The sequence below is a fragment of the Rattus norvegicus genome, chromosome 16 (assembly GCF_036323735.1).
Source record: "Rattus norvegicus strain BN/NHsdMcwi chromosome 16, GRCr8, whole genome shotgun sequence".
Lineage (NCBI taxonomy): Eukaryota > Metazoa > Chordata > Mammalia > Rodentia > Muridae > Rattus > Rattus norvegicus.
Window position 1 is genome coordinate 26,438,787 of NC_086034.1, and position 20,836 is coordinate 26,459,622.

At 41.4% G+C, this 20,836-nt stretch overlaps 1 protein-coding gene and 1 non-coding gene across 19 annotated transcripts in view; one reads left to right on the forward strand and one right to left on the reverse strand.

Moving 5' to 3' along the window:
- Psd3 (pleckstrin and Sec7 domain containing 3) overlaps window positions 1-20,836 on the forward strand; it is a 563,941-nt gene that overhangs the window by 200,192 nt on the left and 342,913 nt on the right. Inside the window, exon 1 of one of the 18 annotated variants that reach the window (XM_039094958.2) lies at window positions 825-945. The exons of the other annotated variants lie outside the window; for them this stretch is intronic. The gene's annotated coding sequence lies outside the window, so the exon portion shown is untranslated. Of the gene's footprint in view, window positions 1-824; window positions 946-20,836 lie in introns of those variants that run through there. 18 annotated transcript variants of the gene reach the window in all.
- LOC120097601 (small nucleolar RNA SNORA17) lies at window positions 20,372-20,499 on the reverse strand. Its single transcript, XR_005495170.1, has one exon. It is a non-coding gene; the product is annotated as a small nucleolar RNA SNORA17 (small nucleolar RNA).

A 20,836-nucleotide genomic window follows, 5' to 3' on the forward strand; every position in this document is an offset into this window, starting at 1 on the left:
GGAGCGTTTTGCTAAAATAGACACAGGTGAAAGAATGTTTCGCTAAGACAAACTCATGAAGGAACATTTGGCTGAAGCAGACACGAGTGAAAAGGCATTCTGCTAAAACAAGCACGTAAATGGTCACATGATAAAAGATTCTTTGCTAACAACATGCATATATTGGTCTGCCTTATGTTGCATAGTTGAGCTTGATTTGTTGCGACTCTATAGAGAGAAATATACCCCAAAACTTCTGGTGGTGGGCTACAGTTTCTTGCTGTTTCCACAGACTCAGGCTGATTGACAGTGATGTGGGCCAATACAGACTTGTGAAGTTTTGCTAAGACATACTCATATGCTGAGACAAGACACATGGTAAGGCAAGACTCATAGAGGACACACGATGCTTGGATGGAGTATAAATGGACTCAGCAGACTGTGAGGGGGCTTGCTGGTAGAGCAGCTCCACAATGCCTCATGATCTCACGTCTTTGTGAGAGAGGCATGGTGTCTTAGGGTTTTTCTGCTGTGCACAGGTACCAGGACCAAGGCAAGTCTTATAAAGGACAACATTTAATTGGGGCTGGCTTACATGTTTAGAAGTTCAGTCCATAATCATCAAGGCAGGAAGCATGCTGCATCCAGGCAGGCGTGGTGCAGGAGGAGCTGAGAGTTCTACATCTTCATCTGAAGGCTGCTAGAAGACTGGCTTCCAGGCAGCTAGGATGAGAATCTTAAGTCCATGCCCACAGTAACACACCTACTCCAACAGGGCCACACCTCCTCATAATGCTACTCCCTGGACCAAGCATATATAAACCATCAAATGCAGCGAAGAACCTCTGTCTTCTGGTCCAAATCCCTCCTGCTGACTCGTGCCTATTCAACGGAGGCCTGGCAGTTCCTGGTAGGTTGTGCCACTGCTGCTGCTATCCCAACACTACCTATTGAACTGCACTGCTGGTAAGTCTGTGAAGTGTTTACAAATGGATTGACCTGCCAGCACTGACCTATAATTTACTGCTAACTTCCTGACAGCACACATGAGATTTGTTCCAAAAACCATTTCTAAACAGGTCCAGTTCCTCTGTATTCCAATAACCTTTCTTTCCCAGTACCTCTGGTCAGAGGTGGGCTAGAAGGGAGGATAAAGCACTTAAAAACCAACATTGAAAGTAGAGTAAAAAGATGTAAAGACTACAGGCCAGTAATCCACCAGTGTGTTCTTCTAAGAAGAAGAGAAACTAGGAGTGCGAGTGCACAGAGGAAGGGTAGTGTGAGAACACAGCAGTTGTGAGGGAAGCCACTGAGGGCTGCTATCTGTGAGCCGAGAAGAGTGCCCTCACTGGAGGCCGCCTTGATGGTGGACTTGCAGCCCTTAGAACTGTGGGGAAAATGCCTCCTGCTTAGGCACCTTCCAAAGGCCCCATCTTTTGAATGTCATCACTGGGCTAGGGTTTCAACCCAAGAATTTTAGGCAATCTAAATATTTAGTCCCTTGAACTGTGTTCCTAGCCATGCCTTTTCCATATTTCAAAAGAAGGAATCCTGGTATTTTATTTTGTATCTTGTTACATTATTAGATTCCCTCAAGTTTTCAGAGGAATTAGGTATATTGAATTAAAGTCTGTTTAATTTCTACTCTTTGATTACATCTGTGTTCTTTTGAGCAAGAAAATGTGTATTGTTACTGAATATGACAGTTTATTATATCCTCTCCTTTGTTATATTTTCTATATTAAAATACTATTTTATTTAGAGAAAAACCAATCCCACTTGGTTTTTAAAAGCCCAAATTGGAAAGAAAAATCAATCTGTAAGAATATAAGTAAAGTAGGAGCCTAATCAATAGAGACACTATCTCTTTTTGCTCTTTTGAACAAACATCATTTTTAAAATTGAAATAAGTTTAGGAAATAAACTATCCATTTCTTATATTTAAGTCAGTAAGATCTATATCTCTTTTTCTGTTTAGTACAATACAGCCTTTCATATTGCATTTTTATGCTCAACTGTCTTATTGCATGGTTTTTTTAACTCTTGATATTATTATACAGACTAGAAAAGATCTTGCAAATAAAAACTGTCTTTCAAGTCCTGTATTGGCAGGAAGTACTTTTTTTGTTTTTTTTTTGGTGGTAGCCCCTTGTCCTCTATTAGAGTCCAGATGCTCTAACAAAATGTGAGAGGCGGGCTTAGCTTTCCTTCCCTGAAGTTAGTGCTTGCGTTTCCCTTTTCAGTTCTGTTATCAGATTGGGCATATCAGCTAATCAGGTCAGCTCTTCCATTTTCTCAGGTGATTGGTTCTAAGGACCGATGTGATGTGCCAATATCCAGATGACAGTATTAGAGCATGGAGGTGAGCATCCATTGTGGTACAGTATCGGGCACCAGTGGGTATAGCGGCTGCTCTGTGGTAGCACCTGTGTTCTATTCTGATGTTTCGCCCCACCCTGAGTTTGGGATTCTAGCTCTCTGTGGACAGTGAGTTACCTCAAACTTTACCAGCAGAAAACCACCCATTAAACTGGGCAGTTTCTTGGTTTTGATCAGGAACCTTAAAAGGGACAACCTTATTCAGAGTCATCCAGGAGGATCCTGGTGTTTATTCATCCCTGCCTAAACGCATATAAGGTTTGCATGTTCTCATTAAAGAGTGCACGCCCTTGGGCAGATAATTGTTGTTTATGTGGCAGTTAGAAATGATCTCTTCTCATCCTTAACTGTTTAACTCTCAAAGTACTACCCTAGGGAAGAATTTTCTACCCTTTCAAAGTGGGCACTGACTGTTCTGCGAAGGCAGGCAGGCAGGCAGGAGGCATGCTAGGATGCTGTCAGGTAGGACACAGGACATGTTTTAAAGGTCTAACTAGGAATCCTGCAGCTCGTATGTAATCCAATAGCAAATGTCAGAAAAAAGGTTGGTTTGCCAGTGGTTGGGCAGTTATTTTGGGGAAGTGAGGTTGTTTTTGTTTGTTTCCCTTTGCTACCTGCCATACATTTCCCACTCCCAAAGGCCATACGGTTAATGAATAATCACTTGTAGGTTATTTTAGAATAGGGATTCTAGATGACCAGCCCGTGGTGGTGATTGTTTGAATGAGAACAATGCACTTAGATATGTATCGTCTGTCGTAGAAATAATGTTTACAGTTTTCATATAACATTTATTGTCTAGTAAAAGTGTTCTCAGCACCAGACTATTTTGATTAGTTATAATTGACTGGAAGCAGTTTTCTGAGCTAGGACTTTTACTTATTGGATTAACTAGGAGGCAGTTGTCACTGAGATCAGTGGCCCCCAGAACCCAGGAGCAGGGCACAGTACCTCACAAAGGGAACAGTGAGTCGATTACCTCTTTCCAGGGATAGTCTTCCCAAACGGGAGAACAGGAAGGTCCTCATACTCTGCAGTTTCAGGAGCAGGAGGGACATGGATATAGGTTCCTATTTATTCCTAAGCCGAGAACTGTTAGTGTCTAAGAATGGGGAGTTAGTGTCTGGAACAATTCACTGCTGTTTGCTGAGTTCCTTAAAGGTGTAGAGCTAAGTTTGGTGGTTGTTTGTTTGTTTTAATTTCTCCTCCTCCTCCCCCTCATCTTCCTCCTCTTTCTTCTCTTCTTTCCTCCTCCTTTCTCCTCTTCCTCCTTCTCCATTTCCTTTTCCTCCTCCATGTCCTCCTTCTCCTCCCTCTCCTCCATCTCCCCCACCTCCTCCTTCTTCTCCTGCCTCTCCTCCCATCTCTGTTTTCTTTCCCTCCTCCTCTCACTCCTTTCTCCTTCATTGTCTTTTTCTTGTTCATCTTCTTGCTTCACTGGGACAGAGTTTCGCTTTGTAGCCCAGGCTTTGCTTTGACCTTGTGTAGACTAGACTGAACTCACACTCTTTATTCTATGACCTCTGCCTCCTGGTGCCTTAGGCTTAGATTTTTCTCCAGCCTCTTGCCAAACATCTTTGTTGTTGGAAGTGCTTATCCTTATATCTTGGAGGATTTATTTGTATGCGTCTCCCACACCTCATCTTAATTTTGAGGTTGAGCAAATGATTTCCCCCACAATCTGCATATCATCTTTATACACCTCTAATGCTCGCAGGCTGGAGGTCAGTCAGCGTTGAGCATCTTCCTTGATCACTTTACGCATGAATTTTTGAGACATGGTTTCTCACTGAACCTGTAGCTCATGGATTCAGCTAGGCTGGCCGTGGGGCTCTAGGGGTCTGCTGTCTATTCATCCTTAGAGTTAGCTTTGTGTATGTGCAGGAAGCTTTTATGTATATGGCTCCAGGAATCTGAACTCCAGGCTTCATGCTTGTATGACAGTCTATTAACTAAGCCATTTCTCTTCTAGCCCCTAACATAGATTTTAAATGACTGTCTATTCAAACGGAGTGCCAAGGAAATTTTCCTATAGGCCAAAACCCAATGGGTCTCTCTTTGGCAACCTTCCTCTTAATGCTAAGAACTTGAAGAGACTGTGTTTTAGAAGCACAGTCATAGTCCTAAATGGTTTCATGAAGTCTAGGGCAGTTTTTAGTTTTTTTATTATTATGACAAATTCCCAAGAGAAACAAACTAAAAGGAGGGAAGCTTTATTTTGACTCACAGCATGTGGAGTTTTATTCCATGGCAGGCTAATGCCATGTTTCTGGGTTTTTGGCAAAGCATGAACTCACAGTAGAAGGATATGCCAGAGGAAACTTGCTTACTTCATGATGCGCGTGTCCATGCTCGTGTGCACACATAAACACACACACACACATACACACACACACACACACACACACACACACACACACACAGGTCTATGGTGGTTAGCTTTTTCCTTTGTAAAATTGTATCCCTCAGCTACAGGCCCGCATGCCAGTTGTTTCTGCAGATATCCTCAAAGATATATGGAAGAATGTGTCTTATTAATCTTCGAGGTATTTCTCTTCTAGTCAGGCTGATGGTTAAGATTAGCCATCATAGGAAGTATGCATTTTTAAAAATTACTTTGACAGATCATTATAGACTTTGAAGACTGAGAAATGAGACTGACAATATAGTATGTAGAGCCTTACTGAAATCCATCTCACCTCAGAGGCATTTTCTTTAAAGTGGCCTACTGTAGTCAACAGTTTATGAGATGTCTGTCAATTTTTGCGTAACTATAGGCTTGCGTGCTGGTAGTTAGTACTGGGGAGAGTTATGCAGCCTATTTTCCATCTTATAAAGGGGATTAAAATGCTTGCTGCCCACTCCTCTCATGGGGTGCTCTAAGGATTAATGAGATCATGCTAGCAATGTTCCTTAAACTCGGTGGCAGGACTGGGTATGAGGAACCCCAGGTGTTATATTACTAGGAGTTTTGGGTTTTACTCTACTATTAAGTTTCCATTTATTTTGCTCACACGTTGTTTTGGACAATAAAGCAAAAAGCTATATTAAACCTGAGGCCCATCTAGTGGGAGTAATAATATTCATGTGTCAAAATGGAGGAGTCAGCCTATTGCTTCACATGTTTTAACTTCCATTCATTGCAAAAAAAAAAATCACACAGACTTGACTGGTGGAAGTAGAGACCTCTTCTGTAGTTCATAGAGTCTTCTTGTGTCCAGTCAGTACTTTAATAAGCCGTAAGTCTTAAAGTGTCTAAATCAAATGGTAAATTGTCGTTTTGGCAATTTAATATATGCGCATTCTCATCTGAGGGTAAGATGCCTTCTGTCATATGCACTGAGGTACTGGGATGTGAGAGGAAAAGGCTGCTGGCAGAGCTTGTGGTCCCTCTGTGAAGAGTCCCATGAGGGGCTGCTGGTTCCTGAAGGATACAACCCTCTGCCCATAGGCAGGGCTTTCCCTGAATCGATGTCCAGTCTATGTCTCGCTGTGTCCAGTCCATTCTCAGAAAAAGCTACTGAGGAAACCAATCCATTTGTTGTTTGTTAGTTTGCTTGGTCATCTCTTACAGTTGAAAATATGGCAATCTCTAGGTCCTGAAAGAAAGTGATAACTCTGATGGTTTGAGAAGACAAAGGGTCAAGTAGAGACAGCTCTGAACATTCGATCACCCCTCCTGGTTAATGATATTTGGAGTCTTGTGAAAATTATTACTTCTGGAATAAGAGTCACTTTGAGGTTCATGCTGATATGACCTGCATGTACTTCAGACCATGGAGTATCAGCTGTGTATCATGTGGAGACTTGTCATATTGACTTACACAAGATCTCTTGAGCCTCTTAGGAGACAGCTATATCAGGCTCCTGTCAGCATGTACTTCTTGGCTTCATCAATATTGTCTAGGTTTGGTGGCTGTATATATATGGGCTGGATCCCCAGGTGGGGCAGGCTCTGAATGGTCATTTTTTCAGTCTCTGCTCCAAACTTTGTCTCTGTATCTCCTCCTATGAATAATTTTATTCCCCCTTTTTAAGAAGGATTGAAGCATCTGTACTTTGGTCGTCCTTCTTCTTGAGCTTCAAGTGGTCTGTGGGTTGTATCTTGGGTAATCTGAGCTTTTGGGCCAATATCCACTTATCAGTGAGTGCATACCATGTGTGGTTTTTTTGTGATTGGGTTACCTCATGGAACTGAGAACTGGGTCCCCATTGAAGGAGTTGGAGAAAGGATTAAAGGAGCTAAAGAGGCTTGCAACTCCATAAGAACAACAATATGAACCAACCAGAGCTCTCATGGATTAAATCACTACCCAAAAAGTATGCATGGACAGACCCATGGCTCCAGCTACAGAATGGAGGGTAGCCTTGGGTGGGCAGAGGGTAGCCTTGTTGGGCACCAATGGGAGGAGAAGGCCTTGGTCCTGCCAAGGTTGGACCCCCAGTGTAGGGGAATGTCAGGTTGGGGAGGTGGGGAGGGGGAATGGTTGGGGAGGGGGAATACTCTCATTAAAGAAGAGAGGGGATGGGATAGGGGGCTTATGGACAGGAAACCAGGAAAGGGAATAACATTTGAAATGCAAATAAAAAACTCCAATTTAAAAAGGAAATATATATTCATATAAAACATTCAAAACCCAAGGCCCTGGGTTCGGTCCCCATCTCTGAAAAAAAAAAAAAAAAGAACCAAAAAAAAAAAATTAAAAAAAAAAAAAAAGAAGTGTAAGGATAGGTGTGTGTAGTACTAACATTATAAGAGTAGCGATTAAAAGGTGAACACATGATTAGAACCAAGATCTGTGGTGAAAGGGTTGATAATTGAAATTCTTAGAGCCAGAGATCCTTATTCAGATGGGAGAGGGAAGACAAAAGCTAGCCATGTGACAAAGCTTCCAATTTACAATTCCCTAAAAGACACATTCTCATACCTACAGGACCAATCGCTCCACATGGCCTACCTCATTAACATCCTGCCACTGCCCAGTAGGGCCCAAGCCTGTAATACATAGGATTCCTGAGAGACATACAGCACACAGAAATGTTCAGAAAGACATTTGTGAATGACCTATGAATGAAGCTATTGTAATAGATAACAGCAAAGTTTAAAATAATGTTGATATTCAGGATGGCAATTGGGGTGGGGAGGAGGAAATTAGATGGAAAGAAACTAATTCCGAACTTTTCTTTTTATTCCAGAGGAAGAGAATACCTAATTGTTAACATATTCTAAGCAATGAGTTGGGGAGTTAGGCACATTTAAAAATAGCAGTTTAAAATGAATGAGCCTTTGTATGAGCTGAGGCTTAATAAAGAATAAAGTAGTCATGAAAATTGTATTTTAGTACACTATTTTAACCTTTGGATTTTAAACAACATTTGAGAGTCGTGAAAGAAAAAGAAAAAGAAAAAGTCTGACCCCAAAGCAACACAAATGATTGAAACTCTGCATCAGGGGGTATAACCTGTGAAGCAGTCTTGGTTCCCTTATTTATAGTGTTATGCTTTCTTTGAGTTTTATAATAAGCAACAGGGGTTATAAAATAGAAAGCTCTGACTTGGAATGAGTTGAGAGTCCATGTAGACACAGGAATCTTTGTGTCTCTCTGCAGAAAAGTAATTCAGAGCCTCTCAGGACATTTTAGGGGCTTTGGAGATCAAGGGACGCCCTGCCTAGGGAGGTCAAGAATAGCCCAGGAGGTAACTCTAAGGAAATGATCATTGCCTGTTCTGAGAACTAAAACCAAAAAACTAATAAGGATTCTGGACTATAAGAAATGTTGTGTGGAAAATTAAAAATAATTAAGTCGGGCCTATTTTATTCAATGTTTTCTCTAAATATGTAGACATATTTGTTGCCTGCTCAAACTGGTATTTCTTCCCTCTGAACTGAACTTCTGAGGAAGTTGGGCCTATAAGGAATCCATAAGTAATTTACCTGAAGCGTGTACCATCTGCCACAGAGCGGCAGCAAGCAGAAAGCACAGTGTGGATAATCAACAGGAACAACACATTTGTGGGGTAGGCCATGCTTTTCTCTTCCTTGGGCTTCTGATATGTTTGTTTCATGTTTCAAAACTATATACTGTGTATTTTCGACTGAAAGTTGGGGCTAAGGAGATGGGTCTGTGGATGAAGTGCTTGGACCTACTAGGGTGCAGAATGGAGTTTAGATCCCTAGAATTTCCATAACAGCTGGGCAGGTGTTGTAGCCACCTGGTATTGGGAAGTCCTCGTACTTGGGAAGCAGAGACAGGGATCTCCAGGGCAAGCTGGCTAGGTAGACAACTAGAATCAGCGAGTTCCTTAATCAGTGAGAAACCTTGCCTCAGTAAGTAAAGGTAGAGAGGAATCAACGAAGAAACCTAATATCAAGTTAGAGCTTCCATTCCCCTAGACCCCCACATCTGCACACATATATGGATGTGTGTATTCACAAAGGTATCACACAGGCACGCATGCACACACACTTACACACGTACACACACACATGCATACACGGAAAGCGATAAGCCTTAATGCCATTTTGAACTTTTGTATACCAGCAATTCATTATTTATTCTAGAAACTCCTTGACCATTCCTTTCCTTCATTTTCCAGTTTTTTTCTTCCTCTCTGAACTATGCTTTATAATAGAAATTCTTGTGCATGATAAGATGTAGTTAAGGAACCAGTCAGTGGTTTTAGTTTTTGAATGTTTTCTAGATGGACTCTCCTTTTGGAATAAATTTGAGGAAGAGATACTAGTTGGCAACATTGATGCTTTTTATTTAGTTACTGCTAGACAAGTATACAGAAAAGACCCCACTAGGTTTGTAAGTGAGAATTCATAGCACAGGGAACCCAGTGAGGCTCTTGTATGTGCATGAGACAAGTCGTAAGGGAAGTTTTAGTTTTAAAGGAAGAAATCAAGAGGGGACATTTTTTATGATAGTAGACCAGACTACACATGGTGTCCAAGCCTATCTCTTCAGTGATCATGGCATGTTGTTGGTCTGATATGACTGTCAACTTTTAGGTATTTCCTTGCCTGTGAGATAGCTGTGATAAGAGGAAGTAGACAAGTGATAATAGATTTCAGGTGGTTGTAAAGACTGATGTAAATGATGGCATATTGAGCTTTAGCTGTCAACTTGATGTAAACAAGAGTCACTTGGGAAGAGAGAACCTCAGTTGGGGAATTGCATCCCGCAGGTTGACCTGTGGACATATCTGTGGGGCATTTTCTTGATCGGTAATTACTTCCCATCCCACCATGGGAAGTACCCTCCTAGGCAGGAGGGCCTCAGTGCTGTAAGAAAGGTAGATAAGCAGGCAAGGAGGTAGAGGCCAGAAGGAGAAAGCCAGTAAGCAGCATTTCTCTGTGGTTTCACGTTAAGCTCTTGCCTTAAGCTCATGCATTGGATGCCCTGGATGGTAAGGTGAAGTAAACCTTTTCCTCCCCAAGTTGCTCTTGGGCTTATGGCGATCATCCCAGCCACACAAGACAACCTAGCACAGACAGTGGCCTTCTGAGCACAGTCCCTGACTTATACAGTATTGTAATCAAGCATGCTGTTCTGAAAAACACTTTTTGAAAATCTAAAGCGAACAGTTAGGATATAGTTTAGGCAGGTTGAGACACTTCGGGCAACGGATGAAATAGAAGCATCAGGTCGATAGTTATGTGGACCAACTCCAAGTCTTTTGAATATATTTTTAGCGAGTCAAAGAGGACAGGCATAGCAGTAGGGGTGCCTTAACAACTCAGTTCGCAGTTTGGCTTCTTTTTTCTAAAGGAAAAAGCAGCTCCCTGTTGTGTGCCTGTATTATTGTATATTCCCACATTGAAGCAAACAGCACATTTGTAAGATTATTAGATTTGTTTGTTTGTTTGTTTGTTTGTGCACAGTGACTTTATGGACGTCAGATGACGACTTGCAGGAGTCAGTTTTTCTACCTTATGGGCCCTAGGCTTGGGTTCAGAGTTTAGAGTCACACAGCCATCTTAGGGACCCTAACAAACTTAATGTTGGAAATAAATGAAAGGAGCCCACAGTAATCATGGCAAGGTTTTAAGCATCACAGTTGACTAAGCTCATTTGAAATATAAATTATCCATAAAGTGAATGTTGTCACGAGTTTAATAATGGCTTTATCAGGAAAGCAAGTCAGTTATTAGAGGTGTTCAGACCTGGCTAAATGGAACGCATGCTGTGGAGTGGAAGGAGTGTGCACTGCTGACTATTACTTGGGAATCTTTCTGTTGGATAGTAGATATGATTGGTTATGGTATGTGCTAAGAAGTAGCAAAATGCCTGCATGATCATTTTAAAGACTTCTATATGAGAATATTCATAACTGGACGGTTTTTTTAAAAAAAGAAAATAGTTATTTTATTTTTGGTTTTGTGTGTGTGTGTGTGTGTGTGTGTGTGTGTTTGTGTGTGTGAGTATGCGTGCGTGCGTGTGTGTCCTTGGACATGAATTGCAGGTGTCCGCAGAGGCTGGAGGCAGAGGCTGGGGCAACAGACCCTAAAGGAGCTGGAGTTACAGGAAGTTGTAAGTGGGTTCTGGGAACTGAACTAGATTCCACTGCAAGAGTAACACTCGCTCTTGGCTGCCGAGTTATCTCTCTAGCTCCCTGGTTTTCTGCCTGTGTCTTCAGATAGTTTCAAGTACAGCTTCTATTCTCCCCTTTTGTTTGACAGTAGATTCTTAAATATTGAATTGACTAAGTACAAAAAGCCATTTTTTAGTTGTGTAGTTTATACTTCAAATTTAACTGAATTTCCTGTTTTGCTGAATTTATGTACTTTTCATTAGAGTTGTAAAATGCTTATTACATTTCTCTTTAACTTTTTTTAAGTTTATTTATTCTTTTATGTTATGAGTGCACTGTAGCTGTCTTCAGACACACCAGAAGAGGGCACGGGATCCCATTACAGATGGTTGTGAGCCACCATGTGGTTGCTGGGAATTAACTCAGAACCTTTAGAAGAGTAGTCAGTGCTCTTAACCACTGAGCCATTCTTCCAGACCCTAATGTATTCTTTGTACTTTAAAGTTTTATACTTTTTGTAAACAACCCCCCCACCCCACCTCCGTATTTTTAGCTCCTTAAATTGTCTTTATTAGTTAATCTTAGAAGTTTGAATAGGATTGAGTTAAGATATGTTAATCAGATTATAAAATTACTTTTTTTTTTTATCTTTAACACTACTGATGTGGATTGGACAGGGCCTCTCGTATGTCAGATAGCCACCCTTCCGCTGTGCTGTCTTTCTGGTCCCATCAGACTATCCTGTGCGCTTTGTCCCTACGCATCCTTTAATTCATGCTCCTAGCTGGAGCACCACTTAGAGCACTCATGGATTTTCTACTTTCCTTATTTACTTCATTCATTTCCTTGTTTACTTCATTCATTTCTTTTATGGGACTGCTTCCCATTATGTTATGACTTTCGCTTTAATTCATGGCTCTGACATTCAAAAAACCCCTTTCCAAATCACCTTTTAGTAGTGTTCTCGTGTTCTCTATTGTTGCTTCTCTTTGATCTTCTCTATGATGCTTATTTCTTGGATTCTAGTCAGATACAACACTGATTGTTAACCTTTAGAAAGCAGCTCTTTAATCATGCTTTTCCTTAATTAAAACTCCTTACCTGTCTGGGACCATACTCCACATCCTGACACTGATAATTTTAAAAATCAAATAATAATTGAACAACATTTTTGTTGAGGTGATTTATACTTGTTGTCTACTTTACCTTGATGGGGGAAACACTTATTGGTATGAGAGATATCCCAAATGTCAAGTGCAAGAGTAGCAGTAGTGTTAAGTTATATGTGTATCCCAAGAGACAGGCAAACTCATACATGTTGTCTATGAGGACAGAGTTTTTGAGTTAGTCAGATGTGGTGTACACACCCATAATCCTAGCACCTATGCTACATAGCAGGTTCAAGACCAGCATGGGTTACAGTGTATGAGAACTTGTCTCAGAAATCCTTTACAAAAGTACTGATGATTAGCGATGCAGTCTAACTTGTCTGCCATTGTTTCTAGATTAAGTACTGTATTACGAAGAGCAAAGTGGAAAGACAGGTTGGTGTTGTCAGAATCATCACTGACAGATGAGTACAGTTGTTTAGAATAATGGAACAATGTGAAAACAATGGAGAAGAGGGAGGGTTGGGGAATGATTTGATAGCGACTGATACAGAATTAGAATTAGCCACTGGTTATTTGTCTAGCCTTTTCTTCCTCCTCCTCTTCCTCCTCCTCTTCCTCTTCTTCCTCCTCCTCCCCCCTCCTCCTCCTCTTCCTCTTCCTCTTCCCCCCTCCCTCCTTCCTCCTCTTCCTCTTTTTTTTTTGTCTCTGTTCTTGGGCTGGGGGATTGGCTTTGCTGTGATGCTGTAGTTGAGTGTTTGCTGAGTCTTTTTGAGGCCCTGGGATTGATCCTGACATTGAAAACAAAGAAAGAGACAAACGAGATATAGTAAATTGGATCTAGACTGTATAGAACTAGATTAGGATTCTTGTGTGTCATAGCCTAGGACCCATTGGGGTTTAAATGTCTTGAATATAGAATGATTTAATTTAATTTTAATTTTAATTTAATTTTGTTGTTGAAATCTTACTTCATGGATTATTTATTTGGAATTCTTGGGACTTCTGAATTTGGAAGTTTGGAAGGGAATGTACATGAAATACAGTGAAATTATCTGCAATAAATTTTAAAGGAATCATCTTTCTAGAAATGGGTCAATTAGGGTTAGGGTTAGGGTTAGGGTTAGGAAAAAGAAACAAAAAAAAAATAAAATAGAAATGGGTCAAGCGTCATCATTAAATACTCTTGATATTGGCTGTGTGTACTGCTTTGTGGAGACCTGAAGTCGAACTCTGGTGCTCCCCAGTGCCTTCGACCTTTTACTTTTGAGACCGGGTCTACCTCTGGTACCTAAGGCTGCCCAGTTAAGGTAGACTGGGTGACCAGATGTCTCCTCCTCTGCACGTGGATTACAAGTGTATATTGTTATGTTTGGCCTTCTGGGGGTGAGTGGGGTGCTGGGGATTGACCTTAGGTAGTCATGGCCCATATTCTGGCTTCACATAGTACATACAAGACAGAGATTGATAGGAACTTTAAAATTAGATTCTAATAGATGCTTGAGGACATTGAAAGTGCCTTCGCAAAGACTCACCTTTCAAGCACAGGACACTTGGATTTGCTGTAATGCTGTCTGCACTCTTCCTCCCTCCTCACAGGAGTTGGTCATGACCTTGGTGATCTCATAAGCTTTGGAAGCAGTGACTTCCTGCTAGAAAGCCTTCTGAGAACCTTGGGAGGAGAGGATGCTGGCAAAACGCCCGAGATCAGAATTGAGCTCAGCCTTCCTAAGTTACTCCTGTCCTTTCAGTTTTTGCTATATCTTCCTTTCCAGGCCCTAATGTAATGACTGAGAGAGTTCCAGAAATGCTGGCTTCTTCCTGTCAGTGTTCCAACAGTAATGGTGACTGGAAGGGACACAGAGTGAATTAGCCACTAGTTATCTGTCAAGGCTGTTTTCCCCTTTGTCTGCATTTCCCTGGATAGAGTTAGTGTCTCACATTTTGAATAACCACCTTTCTTTTCTGTATGTATTCACTCTCTGTCTGAAGTGTGTTCAGATGATGTATGCTCCAAGAACTGGTAGTCACTGCTTACTGAATTTGAATGAGTTAGGCTTAATGAGTTTGAGAGGGTTAATAACGCTTGGTTCCTCTATGTCACTTTAATGACAAGATCTATAACTAGGCCTTCGGTTGCCATGAAATAGTGATAAGACAGCACCCATCAGCTTTGAGCTATGGTTTCAGCTGAATGTGCCAGGGAGGATAGGAGGTAGGAAGAATAAAACTCACAATCCATTTGCTCCTATCTGCTAATTTTCAGTTCCATTACCCCTTTCATTCAGTTGGCTACTATGATCCAAAGCTTATTTGTGATACCTATTTCTTTAGTATAACCACATGTTTTTTACTATTTCAAATCTGTTTCGTGGACCAATAGCATCAGCATTGCTAAATATTTTTAGAAGTATTGCTAAAAAGCTTGTTAAAATGCAGCCCTAGGTTCTACCCCAGACCTGTTGAATCATGACTAGGAGGATTTCAGCAAGATTTGCAAGCACATCGAAACAGCCTGATATGCTTCATTTTCCTCAGCCTCTCTGTCCGTGCTCATTCTGAGCTAGCCCACTTCTTTTCTGAAGCTGCACTGAACTTTTCCAGTGGACGGTACTGCTTTCCCACAACTCCCCTTCTCTCTAACTTCTTCTCACTTTCCTTCTCCCATTCCTTTCACTTAGTTTATTAGATGCTTAAAATGTACCAAGAGCTGTGACTGGACTTGAGATTAAAACATGTATGACCATAGCTCATGGGCCACCACTGGTCAGACAGTTTCCAAATATAAAGACTTGAGTCTTATGTGTATGTTTTCTTCCATTTTATCAAATTCCACTTCCTGGAGATTTTCTTAAACTAACAATTAGAACAGAACATAAAGAAATATTCTAAAGGCAAATCACTGCAACATCCCTAATAATAGTGAAAAAGTAAGTTGCCATGGCAAAAGTTATTTAAGTTTATGTATATGGAATAGTAAAAATATGTCAGTGTTAAAAATAATGTTATTACAATAAAGTTACTGAATTTCAAGGGAATAAATATGCAAACTAAGTTATTGAGATAAATATATAAAATATATAAATTAAGGAATTTCAAAGTATAAAGGTAGCAGTAATAATGACAGCAGCAAGTAGTCAGGTACGTTCAGTGGTCTAGGCTCTTTTTGGTATCTTTTCTTATCCATACAAAGCTTGTAACTGGACTGTAAAAAGTAAAAGTAATATTAAAAAACAGAATGAAGAAAAAGAAAAGTAATATAAAAATGCATGCACGGAGTTAGTTTCCTGTGACTAAGACAATGAGGAAGGACATTCTAGATTATAGATGGCATGAGGGGTGGGGTTTTGTCCGAGATGGAGTGTCAGAAGTGGAGTAGATGCACGCTGTGAAAGTGGCTTGAGACCTTTATCTTGGACATAGAAGCAGTTGGAAAATTTCAGTGTGGAAAAGGAAGGCTTTAGAAATCCTCAAGGCTGGGACAAAGTTTGTAAAAAGATGGGCTCACTGTGGCCTCAGAGGTTCAGGTGTGCAATAACGGTCACGATCAGAGCGGGGGAGATGGCTGGGAGGGAGTGCAGCGGGCACAGTGACTGTCTCTGGGTTCTTGATTGTTCCTGGAGTAGAGGACTATGTTAGAGAGGCACTAGAGCGATGAGACTGACGTTCTAGAAGACTGGTTAGGAGTGGAAGGGAGAGAGAAGACAGTATGTAGATGCGTGTGCATGTGTTAGGATTCTGTAGCAAAATGAGGAGTATACAGAGCCTGCCCTTAGAAGTTTCATTCTCAATGGTTTTAGTAACCTATGGTTGACCACGGTCTGAAAACATTAAGTGGGAAATTCTAGATATAAAGTATTCATAAGTTTAAATTATATGCTCTTTGAGAGCCGTGATAAAATTTTGTGTTATGCTACCCCATTCCACTTGGTATGTGAGTAAGGATTTTCATAGTGGCCTTGGTGTCAGGTCCTCTATTACTGTTCCCAAAGAGAGGTGGAGTGCTTTGGCCTTCAGAATTAATTTTTTTTTTTTTTTTTAGTTTAGCTATCTCATCCAAGATTATGAGTGGAAGTGCTGGGAATAAACTGTGTTCTTTGACTCCAGCTCTTTGTGACATTACAGACAGGGTCTGCCTCTCTTAAGCATTGGTTCCAGAACGAAGGCAGTGAGCCGATTTGTAGCCTTCTTGTACCTGGAGCAAAGCCATGATTGTCTCACAGCAGCCTCAGTAACTGCGCAATAAATAAGCATTCACAGAAAGCCAGTAGTGTTTGAAGGTCAATTATTAACTGCTGCAGCCAGATCTGTGGCAGCTGACCAATACAGCTGTCCCCTGCTTGACTCCTCCATTGTCTGCACGCTCCTTGAGGACCTGAGTTATTCATCTTCTTCGTCATCTGTCCAATGTCACCTGATGTCATTTACAACGGTGATCCGGTTCATTTAACTTGGAATGTGTGGAGAGGCTAATTCCCTTGTATTAGAGCAGTATGTCCTCGCAGTGTGATGCTGGAGACAGCTTTATCAGAATGATTATGAGATTTTCCAGAAATAGATTTCTTGATTTCCACTTGAGGGCGAAGGCCCAATCAGTTCTTAGATGCACTTAAGTTGGGAACTATTAGATTCAAAGTTACCTACCATTGTTTTATTTTGTCAGTCTACACTGGCACAGGTATAAAACTTGGGTGTGAAAGCACTGGTATAAAACAAATGCTTTTGCTTGCAGTTTTCCCCGGACCAGACCATTTTTATGATATGGTAGGATGGATGGATGGGTGGGTGGGTGGGTGGGTTGATAGACGGGTTGTGGATGGGTGGATGCATACATGCCCCACATTGCTTGCTTCTGGGCTAGGGAACAAATATTTGTCAGTTACTAGTGAGGAGATTATAGCTGTAAGGCTGATTGCACGTAGTTGGTACCTTTTCCCCATACTGTGTTCTTGAGGTTTTGTTCTTAGAGGTTAAATTTCACTTACATAACTAACACATGAGCATACTGGAAACTCAAAACATTACTGATAAACTCAAGGTTTCCTTTGTACTTCTCCCTGAGTCAGGCCCTACTGTCTACTTTTAGGATAGTTAACCTTCCAGTTTCTTTTTTCTGTCCCCCCTTCAGAGCATTGGCCTCAGCCAGAGTCTATGTATACATATGCATAGTTAGGAAATGACAAAAATTTCAGAAATTTCTCATATCTAAGACCTCATGGGGGCCTTTTGAGAAAAGTATAAAGTACTAACATCTTTTTTTTTTTTTATTTTTTTAAGCATTGTCTACTTTGGTCATTAAGTATTGTCTACTTTGGTCATTAAGTAAGTATTGTCTACTTTGGTCATTCTGAAAAGCATCTGCTTTCTGAATTGTGACTATGTTTGCTGGGTTATTGCTCTTCATATAAGAGAATTATACCTCAATAATGCCACGCCCCTTACAGTTCTAATTAATTTTCTCTTGTCCATAAGCTAATTTTGTTCTCATTTCCCTAAAGCACATTAAGAGTTTGTAATCAGATTCATATCAAGAATCTTTGCTCACAAGTTAATAGAAGCTATCAAATTTATTTAGCCACATCTTGTTATAATGGTTATCAGTACAATTTGTAGGAAATGTTTATACTTTGTGTGGATTTCCAAAGTTCATTTATAATCTAATTATTTGGAGCTCTGCTTTTATTTTTCTCTGACATAAGTCAGGTTCCTTATTTCTATCATGCACAAACACGTATTAAGAGTAACTCTCAAAAAAAAAAAAAGAGTAACTCTCAAGAACACTTGGTAAAAATATGTTCTTTGAACCACATCTGTCTTAGTTAGGGTTATTATTGCTGTGATAAAAACACCGTGGCCAAAGCAACTTGTCAAGGAAGAGGTTTATTTGGCTTACACTTCCCTATCACTGTTCATCATTGAAGAAAGTTGGTACGGGAACTCACACAGGGCAGGAACTGGGAGTGAGGAGCTGATGCAGAGGCCATGAAAGGGTACTGTTTACTGGCTTGCTCCCATGGCTTGCTCACCACAGATTTGATAGACTCTAGAACCACCCGTTACAATGGACTGGGCCCTTTACATCAATCACTAATTATACAATATCCCTCATGCTTGCTCACGGTCTGATCTTAGGGAGGCATTTTCTTAATCGAGGTTTCCTCCTCTCAGAAGACTTCAGATTATGTCAAGCTGACAGAAAACTGTCTAGCACTGTATCTTCAATAAAACATGATGTGCTTTTTAAAAATCTCAACCTGGCAAGTATAGTTTATCACATTGTGTGTGTGTGTGTGTGTGTGTGTGTGTGTGGTGTGTGTGTGTGGTGTGTGTGTGTCTGTGTGTGTGTACGTTTCTTCATATGTGTTCTGTCCATAGATGCACAGGTCAAATGAATAAACCTCTATTTCTCAGAAGATCTGCAGAATAAAGATGGCAGGGGTTGGGGTGAGGGTGAGGTTGGCTGTGTCCTTTATAAAAGTGATGAGCTATTGTTCTGTGTTTAAGAGCATTGACAGTTTGCATTTCCATCTTGTTCTTTAGTTCATGTATTGTCTGTTGAAAATTCACTGACAGGATAATTTGTCTTAGGTAGCAAGGGACACTTCTCCAGTGTTGTTACATCCCTTGCATTGGATGGGTCCAAAGCAACTTTATGTCTGCGTGTTGTAATTACTTAAACCCAAATTTAAAGCCACTGATAAAAATGACAAACAACTTTAAGATACTCAGAATAAGAAAGAAATACTAACTTATTCATACATGTTCCCAGGTACTTTGTAGCTTGTCCTGTGGGGGTGGATGTGGCTTAAAAGGTGTGGACTTTGCTCTTTGTCCTCAGCTCTACTGCTGTCCCTCAGGACTTCTAGAACCTTTGGTTTTGTAACCCGTGTAGCTCCAGAATGAATAGGTATAGCCGAGACTGGAGCATGACTAAGTCACCATGCAGGTTCTCCAGCTCTGCGGCTGGTAGCTGGGTGCAGTGGACCCAGGTGGTTCATGGTTTGCCCACAAGCTCCCACAGTATGAGCGGTGCACACAGGCACTGCTCCAGGAGGCGCTGCTCCAGGATGCTTGCTCTTCTTTTGATTTCTCAAGTGTGAGTCACAAACTCAACTCTTGGCTCCCGTGTTTCTGAGGATCAAGCTGATGCCTTCCTAAAGCCTCAGGGAACAGCATGATATTCCTGAAGTGGTGACTGGACAAGTGGAATCTGAAACCTTTAAAGAAGATGCTTGGAAGAATCATCTGCCTGAAAGAGTTTATTGGAAATTATGGTCAAATCATAGTTGCATTTGCTTGCAGTGTTGTGAGGAAGTGAAATCAGCCAGGTGTATGTAGAATAATAAATACTGGACATTCTCCCCTTTATGTGAAACCAAAAACAATCAAACTAATAGAAGAAGTAAACATCAGAACGGGAATTAAAAGGCAAGGGGTGTTGAGAAGGGCAAAACAGTCAACTCCCCCTCTCCAGTCTTGCAACCTCTCCCCCACCCCCCTGCAACATACAAAAAAAAAATCTCATCGCGGAAGTGTTGTGTGTCATAGTGTGTCCCACAGTATAACTTTTGTCCTTGTTTGTTTGCAAATGTTTATTGCAATGATCCCTTGGTCTGCTACAAGGCTTTCTGGTTTCTGCTACTCTATCAATACTGGAGCCTCTCTAGAATCCGCTCAAATAACCTGTTGACCTGTGTCATGGAGGTCCTGTAGTTTTGGTCCTATAGGACTGGTCACTTGCAGCCTGTGAGTGACATGGCCAGTTCCTCCATTCTTGACTCCAGAGTCAGCTCTCTGCCATAGATGAGGAGGGATGAGGGAGGGAAGAAGGGTGTCTCTCCCACATCTGTGACATTACACACCAGGGAAGAGGCAGGGCCAGCTTTCCTATGCTCACACCCTGGAGGCCTGCTCACTTGCAGTGCCCCACATCTACAGCCAGCTCTACTATACTGCCCAGGTGAGGTGTAGGGCCTGCTCTTCCAAGTGCTGCAGCAAGTTCTGGGCAGGGCCGGCTCTCCCGCTCTGATCACCTCAGGGCCAGCTATCGGCTATCCGTTCTGCTGTAGGTGAAAGGGTGGGGGTGGGGCATATCTCTCCTTCCCCATGCCGCTGCACAGCAGACAAGTGGCAGGGTTAGTTCTTTCATGTTCATGGCTATGCACTACACCCTCCATCCTTACTCCACCACCAGGGTCAGCTCCACTGTGTTGCCCAAGTGAGGTGCAGGGCCCACTCCCCTGAGTGCTGTAGCTGATGAGTGCCAGGTCCAGGGCCAGCTCCCTGGTTCTACCAGGTGGGGCTCTTTTACTCTCCAGGTCGTTCCCTGTCCTGGCACCGCACTGGTGGCTGTCTCACTTTCAGGGACTATTAGGCTACTAATCATTCAGATGTTCAAAGGTCCAAACACTGAGCTTAGACAGCCTCTCTCCTCTTTGCCACTTATTGACACAGGCATGACACAGCAGCCACACCTGCAGGCCTCAAGGGCAGGGTTGGTTTTTTTTTTTGTTTTGTTTTGTTTTGTTTTTTTTAATTTAAGGAAGAAATCTCAAAGATGGGTGGGAAGGGATGGGAAGGTGGAGAAAGTGATTCTGGGAGGAATTGGAAGATTGGGGTTGTGTGCATGTCTTTAAAATACATTGAATAAAATTCTCAAAGAAATTATTAAAATTTAAAAAAAAACAGAATTCCGAAAGTATATATTCTTAGCAAGCATTTTGTTTCTTAGGAGTTTAATCTTTGTGGCTTACAATGAATGACTTGTATCTGAGCATGTATTACAAGTGGTAGTTTGTGTCTTTGTCAGCTAAAGCCATACAATTGGAGGA